The sequence below is a fragment of the Capsicum annuum genome, chromosome 10 (genome assembly GCF_002878395.1).
Source record: "Capsicum annuum cultivar UCD-10X-F1 chromosome 10, UCD10Xv1.1, whole genome shotgun sequence".
In the NCBI taxonomy this organism is placed as follows: domain Eukaryota; kingdom Viridiplantae; phylum Streptophyta; class Magnoliopsida; order Solanales; family Solanaceae; genus Capsicum; species Capsicum annuum.
In genome coordinates this window covers 32,622,660-32,632,118 of record NC_061120.1, presented here as the reverse complement: position 1 = coordinate 32,632,118, position 9,459 = coordinate 32,622,660, and positions in this window count along the sequence as shown.

Here is a 9,459-nt window from a genome sequence, read left to right as displayed (position 1 = left end):
GCATTTCAGAAGGGTCTTGGTACCCAAGTTCATCTCTGTACAACTTTTCATCCTCAGACAGATGGTTAGGCAGAGAGGACTATTCAGACCCTAGAGGATATATTGAGATCATGTGTTATTGACTTTAAAAGAAGTTGGGATGACCACTACCATTGATTGAGTTTGCCTATAATAACAGTTATTACTCCAGTATTCAGATGACTCCATTTGAGCTCTCTATGGGAGGAGATGTAGATTTCCTATTGGTTGGTTTGAGGCAGGTGAGGCTACTTTAATAGCACTAGATTTGGTGTTTGATGCAATAGAGAATGTTCAGTTGATTAGGGAGAGTCTTAAGACAGTCCAAAGTCGCCAGAAATCCTAAGAACATATTAGAAGAAGGGATCTTGAGTTTGAGGTTGGGGATTTGGTATATTTGAAAATCTCTCCCATGAAGAGAGTAAAAAGATTTTGCAAGAAGGCTAAACTTAATCCCCGATATGTTGGCCCTTACAAAATTTTGAATTATTTTGGGAAGGTAGCTTACGAGCTGAAGTTGCCTGCAGATTTAGCATCAGTGCATCCAGTGTTCTATGTCTCTTTGTTAAAGAAGTGTAGTGGTGATTCAACTATTGTAGTTCCTTTAGAAAGCACAAATGTTCAGGATAGCGTTTCTTATGAAGAAATTCCAGTCGAGATCCTTGATCATCAAATTTGCAGACTAAGGAACAAAGAAGTTCCCTTGGTTAAAGTTCTTTGGCGAAATCAGTCTATTAAGGGAGCCATTTGGGAAATAGAAGCAAATATGCGTATCAAGTACCCCCATCTTTTCTCCGCAAACTCAGACTTAACTTAAGGTAACAGTTCTTCTTAGATTGACTCTTTTTCATTCTCAGTCCCATCCATATAATCATTCTTATATCTTTGCATGCATTCACGAATCAGTTCAGTTCATGTATCATATTTCAGACTCAATCATGTAATCATGTTTTCAGTTATGCATGTCCATGTTTTCAGTTATGCATGTACGAATTTCATTACTATTCCTTATCTTGAGCTAGGGGTCTATCAAAAATAGCCTTGCTACTTCTTCGGAGGTAGTGATATGGACTACGTACATCTTACCCTCCCCAGACCTCATGATGTGGGAATACACTGGGTTTGTTGTTGTTGTTGTTTTAGTTATGTATGTCCAGTACATGATCTCAGTTTCCCCAGTATTCTCATCTTAATTAGTTTCATTCGAGGAAAAATATTTATAAGGGGGAGAAATTATAATACCCTATACTTTCTTAGCTTAGTTCAACTCTGAGTTATATGTATAAGAGGCTTAAAGCCTAAAAGTTTCACTAAGTGTTGGGGACTTAGTCATATTTTAGGGTTCTTAACTTTGAGGATTTTAAAATGGGTCTTCTTGACCCCTAGACATAAGTTTTTGAGTTAATTCATGTTCAGAGGTTTAAGGAGCATGTCTTGGGGAAGTTTCATATTTTTCAGACGAGGATTGGGTCGCGTTTGGATTTTGATTCAAGAACCTTACCGCAATAGTGGCGCGTCGCGATAGGTATAGCGATGAGACCTTTGTCGCATTGTGGTGGAGCTTTACTCCGCATTTTAGTTGTGAATTTAATTCTCTGAGGGGCAATTGAGTCTTTTCCCCTCAATCCAATTCATAAAAACACGAATTAAAACTTCGGTTAGGGAATTATATGCTCATTTTCCCCAATTTTTCTTTAAAAAACAAACCCTAATCATCCCTTAAGTTCATCAATTTCATTCATCTCTCCAAGGAAACCAAGAAATCAAGATTCCAAATCTAAGAACTTTCAAGAAAAGTATCAAGATTTGTGTTTCTCTTTCAAGATTCAAGTTTTAAGGTATGTGTGATGTCCATCCATGGGCCTTTTTCACCCATAGAGTCCAAGAATTCCCTTTAGACATCAAATTATGAGTTTTTACATGTTTATGATGAATTATCTCCATGAATTTGTTATTGATTTTGATTACAATTTATGTTACAAGTGTGTTTTGATGGAATGAGCCCTTATATGATTTGAGTACTGAAATCCTCATGTTAAATCCCTAATTCATGGTTTTAGTATTTATAACTATGTTTTCAATCATATGTTTTACCCATTCCCATGCTTAAATTCACGACTCTCATGTATTTGATAAAATATCTAAATATTGGGTTTTGAGCAATGATCTTTTATTATTGTTTTAAAGCTTCATATGTCCTTATTGTTATTTTCATTCAGCATTGGAGGGTTATGAACACCCAATACTTAGTTGTTTACCTAATTTTAGTATCTTCAGAACGGTTTTATATAAACTATGAGCATTGTCATTCATTTAGTTATCATGATCAGTTGTTAGCTTAGTTAAGCTTAGTTCAGTCCACTAATCAGTGACATTCAGTTGGGAGTAGGATTTAGCACCGAGCGAATATAGGGATGGGGGTTCACCTGCCAGTAGAGGGTGTGACCTTTAGTATAGTTCCAGAACTACGTAACTAGCGTAGGTTAGAGATATCAACCTTCCAGTTGTGGATTGATAAAGTGTTTACCTGTCAGTTGAGGGTAACACATATCTCATTATAGCACCTGCCAGTTGAGGGTGACTCATTGTTCATTAGGGACATTAGTTTAGTGTATCCATATAACCATCGTTAGTACTCGTGGCATAGTATTAACACCCTTCCAATTGGGGTTACAGGTTAGACCCCGATTAGCTCAAATTAAGGCATGTCGGTTAGTTGATACCTCGCATAATCTCAGTTCAATCTTCAGTATAGAATTAGATTTAGGTTTTCTTGACCATAGCATACAGTTCATCAGTTATTCAGTTACCAAATTTCAGTATTTTAGTTTACAGACTATTTCAGTATCATGTTATATACTTGGTCATGCATTCTCAGATTTTATAGCTTTCACGTCTTTTATACATCAGTTATCTCATGTTATTCAGTCACTTATTATTTCATGCACATGAATCTATGCATTTCAGTCTAACCTCATCTCATATACCAGTACATTTAAAGTATTGATCGCATATATCATAGATTCGGACTCTCAGTTTTCTGACCACACTTAGACAATTCAGCTTATCAGCAGCAACAGTTGTGGTGAGTCCTCATATGTCGAGGACCTGTTATTTTATTTATGTATTTCCGCATTTCTTTTTAGTTAGTTCAGTTTGCAAGGGCCTGTCCCATCAATTCTTCAATCAATTAGAGGCTTTCAGATGTTTTCAATCATTCAGACAGTTAGTCAGTTTATCAGCTGTTTGATCATTCTTTTCAGTATATCATCAGACGTTCATACTTATGATTTAAATCGTATTTTCAGTATTTAAACCTTATGGCATTGACAGTTGATTTCTGCACATGTGTATTTTGTTACTTTATTTAGTGCTCACGGCAGGTACCAACTCATGGGTTAGCTAATGGTTATTTATGACCATAAGCACCATTGTCGCGACTAGGGATAGCCTCGGGTCGTGACAATCAATCAATAAGCATCCAATTTAGGAGAATACACACAATTAAATTAAGTCTAAACTACATAGAATCCGTATGTCACTAGTCCACAAGCGTCTTGTCTTTTCTCAAAGTTTCAAAATATTCATAATCTGTTTCAATTTATAATTCCCATAAGAATACGAATCTAATGACATCCGTTTTATAAGTTCTTACTCTAAAAATCCTAGGTTTAAAACCTTATTTATCAGAATCGTGGTTGGTTGGCATATGATGACCTAAAGCTAAACATGAAATAGAAACAACAACTGCAGTACTTTATAAGTATAACAAACCATTATTTAACATATATTCTATCATTTATTAACCAATGACCAGCCACCTATCACTTGTCATCATTAACATATGATTAAAAATATTAATTTAGTTCAATTCTCATGACACAGAAATATTTCCTTCACCCATATTGATGCCTCCTGATACCATAATTTAATTCACTCCAACCATATGATAATAACAATAATAAGTGTCATCATTACTCTATAATTGCATCCTATATATTTTGGTCGTCTAATTATCTGCATTACAATAACCTACAAAATTCCCCCTTAAATTTCTTTTTCCTCCGGTGATCATAATTATAGTTGACAATATATCTCTAGTAATAAAATATATGCATCCACGGGTTGGGGTTTGGTGCGAGTTTACCTAAAACATTGTTGTCTTAATGTCACAGTCTAAGCTTCTCAACTGCTTTTCTTGTGTTTAGGTTGTTGTTTTGATATGGAGAAATTAAACCTGCTAATTTAATTAACTGGAATCGGATTACCCGCTATAGGGAAAAGTAATCTGCTTTGATTTTTGACTCATTAAACTACTAGCTATCTAAATATTTAAAACTTTCAATAAATTTTATTGGATCCTATATAAATAAATTAAATATGTAAATCAATTAGAAAGTATGTTCCAAACGTGTTGAAAATATTAAAATTCTAAATCAGGATCATCTAGATTAAAAGTTGATCATGGTCGAACTTAACTTTCTTAAAGTCCAATAATTCAAATAATGACTTAAATCACTTTCAAAGTCTCGAGAATCGGTGCTACCCATCTCCGTAAGTCATAACTCACATATATAAATTATGGTGAGAGCTAAAATAGAAAAGACAAGTAGAATCCACAAAATGACTAGGGGTTGTTTATATATACTCATATAAAATATACATATAAGTTGTATAATCAGGTTTTGATTTGTATAAAATGTGTTGGTTCATATTTATACATTACATATAAGTATAGAACTATCACGTTTTTATATATAACTAAATTGTATATTTTTAAAGTTGATTTGTACAAACTATGTTTGTTCTTCTAGGTATATATACTACTTTGTTGAAAGAGCGCTCTTGAAACCCTAAACCGTAGAAATAGAAATCTAGTACTGACATCGGCCAACATGTCCATAACCACCAACAATGGGACCATTCCACCAAAGGAATTCACTTTGCTACCATTGCAAACCAACCCTAAAACTGATAATCTGAACATAACACTGCCTACAGAACAAAATTAATATACTAATAACTTTAAACCAAAATCACCAATCCCACCAACATCTGTTGTACTGCTAAAACCAGTAGTCACGTTACATAGTGAATCTAACATCACTTTGAAAGAAATAAAAAGTCAAATCGCTCATCATTCAAGAGAATTTATAATATGCTATCGTAGAAAAGTTTTTCATGTGAAAAATCAGACATCAAAGAATTGAGAAAAACTACTTGAGGTCAATGTGGAATGAAAAATGAATGCAGTTTAGTTATCTTGGATTCAAGGCTTATTCTAATTAGGCTTACCAGTTTGGAGGACTATGCGCAAATACTCTCTATAACAACCTTTTATGTAAAGGCAAAAGAAATGTATTGACAGATGAGAACTAAAATGAGATTCATGGTTTGAATCGTATGTGAAAACAATAATTGGAGTATCTAATATCACTACATTATTGCATTGTATTTTCTCTTGGATAATATTGTGGTTGAGATATTATTATATATTGCATATTGATTATGACTTGATCCGTTGAGATTGTTGTGTCATATTCGTTGGTGGCGTGAATATATTGTTTTCTATCTTATCATGGATTTTTTTTTTGGGATAGTGAGTGGATATAATATAGTGTATTTGTGAAATTCTCTGTTGATTTGACTTATTACAATTATTGTTGATATTACACAACTATGTATCTGTCTTAATTGAACTGATTTGACTATCTAGTTAATTATTGTTATCTGCTAGAAAAGACAAGGACTTTTTTTGTAGGTTTATTTGAGGTAATCTTGAATGGTTTGCGTGGTGGTTCTCGCCAACACTTTGAATTAGGATCGATTTTCTATGGTACTTTTCGAGTACAAATGTTTCGTACTCATTCTTGTTTTCCTTTTCTTTTGTACACTGCGTTCAACTATTGAGCGAGTACCTGAGCATTGATTCTGACTCCCGATATTAGCTTTTCTAGAGATTGAGGTAGCGGCTAAGCTTATGCAAATCTCTCTTTCTTTTATCTTATGCTTATTCACATTTGATAAATTTTAAACTATTAGTCTATGAGAACGTGCATTGCATGTTTATCCTTAGTTATTATAAAATTTATTTTTTAAATAATATATTTTAAATGATTCATATATTTTACGAACTATCTTTGAGCTAAAAAAATAATTGGAAACATATAAATATAAAAATAAAATTAGTAATTTCCTAAAAATTAGAAACATAATTAAATAACTATTTTGTCAAGTGTGAACTCTATTTTAAAAGAGTAATATGAGGTTTCGTACTTTGAATATTTAACAATAACTTAATATTAAATTTTTCAGTTCAAAATATTTATTTTTCCCTTAATCTATGTGTCTATTTAAACATCTCCACATAAATTGATATAAAGCAAATAATGTACTTGTCTAATCAAGAACACAACTTAAAGTATGCTGTGTTTCTATATTTTGATATAAAGCAAATAATGTACTTGTCTAATCAAGAACACAACTTAAAGTATGCTGTGTTTCTATATTTTCCTTTCTGTTTCAACTGTACAATTTCATTTTACTTTTTTGAAAAATCCGGACCAAGCGAAGTAGGGTAAAAATTGCAGTATTCCTTAATCATGCTTTAGATTTAGAATTCTCCCAACAAATTGCCTTGGAGACGATGAAAGGAAAAGAACCCCAGCAATTAATGTCACCTTAATATTATGTGACATTTAAGAAAGATTATTATATGATACAAAGAAAAAAGAAAACCCAAAAATTAATATTAAGTGCAAAATTACGAAAAGAACACACGAAACTTTATGCATTGTTACGACCCGTTTTTGAGAAGTAAAAAACGTTCTATAACTTTGTGGCAAAAAAAATTCTATTTGAAAAAAGTATTTTAGGAAAATAGAGTCACCACTTAATTGTTAGGAAAATTAAGAAATCACTCAAAAAGGTAATTTTTGATTTTTTTTTAAAAGAACATTTAATATAAATTAGAGTCTAAGTAAAGTTTCAAATAAATTAGAAAGAAGGAGTTGGGCACTTTCAAAAATCCACAATGTGTGATTTCCGGCTGATTAAACTTATTTGGCTAAACGCGAAAAAAAAATCTTAAGTTATAAAAATCATCAAATTATTGTAGAAAAAATTTGAATTTATTTGAAAATCTTATTTCAAATAAGTAGAATTTGTTTGATACTTGTCCATTTAATGTATTTTCAATAATGAAATAAACTAAACATTAAAGTTTTGAAATAATTCTAACTTTAACAATTTTATTAGGATTAAGATTTTGACCTAAATGGTTAACCCAAATTCTTAAATGTGGATTTTGAGCCATTAATAACTATGAAAGGATATAAATAAATTCTCAAGTTATTCTACGAGCTTAAATTTGCCTAAATGAAAAATCTTTGGACATTTGTTTAGTAAAATTTTAAATAGAATAAAAATGACGATATAACAAACCAATTAAATTAGGGATATTCTCTTTGAGGATTCACCTAAGTAAATTAAATTAAATTAAATTATAAATAAATAATTAAATATTAATTATAGGAAAATAAATGAAGAAAAGTTGAGAATTGAGCCCCTTTCTGGCCCGTCCAAAACCTGTTCAGGTTTGAAATTCAAATTAAACCTGTTCAGGTTTGAACTTCAAATTGTGGGCTTATTCCAGCTCATTTATGTAATGTATACTGTTGTATACAACTTGTGATATTCCTATATCAGATGTATATGGTTGTATATCCGCCTAAATGACTGTATATCCATCACATTGTCTTCCACCCATATACTTGCTTTCCTTTCTCATTTCATGTTGTATATCATCTGTATATTAGTGTATACCAGTCCCGTTTCCATATATCAGTTCCTTCATTGGACCTTAATTGAGGCTTTTGGCTCGACGATGATATGGGTCTCTTTGACCCACTGAAAAGTGCAGAAAATGGGGAGTTCAATTGGACTCTAATCGATATTACATGCACCAAATAAAAGATAGGAATTAACTATCAATTCATAATGAATTAATCATAACTAGACACTAAATTTATCAAAGTAAAACTATGATATTTTACGGAGTGGGCCAACCAACATGACTAGTTATCCAAACTATAAAATCAATTATCAAGAGATGTGTATAAAAAGGTATCAAATGCCAAATGATCATGTTAAACCAAGTTCACTGAAAGGGTAGGCAACCATTCGTATTTCAAACCAAAATGCACACTAAATAAAATTTGAATCTTGCTGACGATTTCAACAAAAACGAACAGAAATGGGGATGGACAAAATCACAATTTTACTCTGGGATGCCCAATTAAGAATATGAAGACCAATAATGTGCGAAAAAAGGCAACATTGGTTGTAAGATAAAAAAAAGAGTTCAAGACCGTTTCGAATTTTCGAGAAAGATAAAATTAGGATTGATTAAATCATAACTAACATTTAGGAGGAAATGATTAAGTACACGTTGTTTTGCTCTATTATTTAGCCTATTCTTCTCTTTGACAAGTTCAAACGAACTTTGGGTCAAAATAAATCCTAAAAGGGTCAAGGGACAATTTGAAACAAATATAACACACTCCATGTTTCTCATTGACATTGTGAGTAAAGAGAGCTTCAAGAGCGGTCTCATTCAACAAATAGACTCAACACATAAGTCAAGACCCCAAGGCTTAAACAAAAATACAACCCACAAATCTCTCAAAGGACGTATAATGACACGCTACATTCTCACCCTCATCCTTTCTTTAACAAACTTGAAATGACCCTTTATAAGGGACTACTAAAAACTTGGCTATTAGCTACCAAGGTTAGTGAGGGACAAATTATATGTAACTAATGCAAGAGACTTTGCAACGTTGTCCCTTACACAAGTCAAATATTTTAACTTTTAATTATTTTGAAAACGTAGAGAGGAATGCCCCTCACTAAATTATGATGATAATAAAAAGCTAATATTAAATTAACTATGGCGAGAGACTCTCCCTCGCTAAATAATAACACATAAATTGATATTTCAAAAAAAGATTATATAGTATTATTATTATTATTTTTGATTAGTACCAACAATGTATTAATAAAAAATAAATAGAAATGAAATATAAGTTACCCAAGGAGTCCTTCACTAAATTATGCTGATAATAAAAGGCTAATATTAAATTAACTATGGCGAGAGACTCTCCCTCGCTAAATAATAACACATAAATTAATATTTTAAAATAAAATTAAATATTGTTATTATTATTTTTGGTTAGTACCAACAATGTATTAATAAAAAATAAATAGAAATAAGATATAAGTTACCCAAGAAGTCCCTCACTAAATTATGATAATAATAAAAACTGATATTAAGTTAACTATGGAGAGAGACTCTCCCTAGTCCCTCGATACGGCACATACAATTATTTTATGATTTTTTTTTCTATATAGCAACGGAAGTCTCTCACTAAATTAAATATG